The sequence below is a fragment of the Schistocerca cancellata genome, chromosome 4, assembly GCF_023864275.1.
Source record: "Schistocerca cancellata isolate TAMUIC-IGC-003103 chromosome 4, iqSchCanc2.1, whole genome shotgun sequence".
In the NCBI taxonomy this organism is placed as follows: domain Eukaryota; kingdom Metazoa; phylum Arthropoda; class Insecta; order Orthoptera; family Acrididae; genus Schistocerca; species Schistocerca cancellata.
In genome coordinates, this window is record NC_064629.1 from 352,996,344 (window position 1) to 352,998,067 (window position 1,724).

The 1,724-nt window shown below is 42.6% G+C and overlaps 1 non-coding gene across 1 annotated transcript; it reads right to left on the reverse strand.

Moving 5' to 3' along the window:
* Nucleotides 1-1,061: 1,061 nt before the first annotated feature.
* Nucleotides 1,062-1,136, reverse strand: Trnas-cga (transfer RNA serine (anticodon CGA)). Its single transcript has one exon. It is a non-coding gene; the product is annotated as a tRNA-Ser (tRNA).
* Nucleotides 1,137-1,724: the final 588 nt, after the last annotated feature.

A 1,724-nucleotide genomic window follows, 5' to 3' on the forward strand; every position in this document is an offset into this window, starting at 1 on the left:
TACCTCCTGGAAAATGAGTGGTGGTACTGGCGATTTTAGAGTTCTCATAGCAATAGGTTCTCGGATAATTATTGTACATGCTGGCCCTTCTTTTGGTTTTGTTCCTGAAAGTAAGAAAAACAACAGTGACTACCACTCGGAAATAAACGCTGTCATTTTCATGAAGTTGTTCACTGAACCAATCTAGCCATACCTTGGTTCGAACATCCATGACAGTTATCATTCAATTGTTACAGAGGAAACATTACGTACAAACACCAGGAAAGTGGATGTTGTACAGTGACTTAAAAATAAAAATATTCCACACGGTATAAACCAGACTTGTGGCGAACTGCTGTAGCTCGTTCATTTATGCGGGTGACGCGACACAGGATACAAATGTCACTTTCTTGTGCGTGAATGTGGTCTCACAATTTGACAAAATTGCGTTTACCCACATATCACTTTTAGTATAATCCTGTGGTACTGATTTATGCAAAGGTTAAAAGGCTATGTGGGGGAAAGGAGCAACACATTCAAGATAATAGGCACGGGATCGCTTGTGCTTATTTCCAATAGACAACATCCCAACACCCCCCCCCCCCCCCTTTAAGTGTAGGCACAGTCTGGGTGAACATGCTGAAAAACTTCAGGAGAATGACTTTAATAGGAGGTTAAGATGAATATAAACCTGGAACGTATTATCGTAAATTTACGGTAAGATGGTTCGGACAAAGACTCCGGTAGTAGTGACGATGGAGTTACGATGTAGAGCTTCGAATAAAATTAAGAAACAATATCTCTTGGTTTTAAAGTCTCATTGTTTAAATATGTGTTGGTCGACGTATAAATTGCATAAACAATATATGAGAATATCCTAGCCTTTATTGACTGGAAATTGTACCCTATGAAGTATGCAGGCTATAAATTTTAATATATTGCCCAAGGCGAAGTTAAGTATTTCCCAGCGTATGGTATGCTCTAGTAACTCATGAAAATGCAGCTGTATAAATACGTCAACAACTCAAATATTTACACTGGATTAACTACTGTCATGAAACTTCCTGGCAGATTAAAACTGTGTGCCGGACCGAGACTCGAACTCGGGACCTTTGCCTTTCGAGGGCAAGTGCTCTACCAACTGAGCTACCCAAGCACGACTCACGCCCCGACCCCACAGCTTTACTTCTGCCAGTACCTCGTCTCCTACCTTCCAAACTTAAAAGAAGCTCTCCTGCGAACCTTGCAGAACTAGCACTCCTATAGCATCATTCCTGAAGAAGATGTGTGTGCCAGCAACATATGGGCTGATCGCCCCGACAGTCCCTATAGCACTGCAACGGCTACGTTCACCGATACCTAGTATTCGGCGATCTGTTTCTACTGTGCAACCATGGAGAGACGTAGAATGGACTGCAGAACCAGAAGTTCTTAATCATATAACTGCCTTATACTGACGTGGAACCGAGATTCGGCATTGTCTGAGGTTCACGACACTGAGCTCAGTCACAACCAAATCCAGTAACACTTGTAAACTGAATGAAAGGACATCCTCCCACAGCGTTTTAATTCACTTTGACTGACGCAAATATTTCCAAAGTCGTGGAGGGAGGCATATTTACTACCCCCACCCAAGTATGGAAACGACAGGATGTACCCCAGTATATGCTCTCGATACCAGTTTAAGAGATATTGATCTACTGTCGACAAACTGTTTAGAGGGGCCTCGTCGCCGTTTGTCGCTG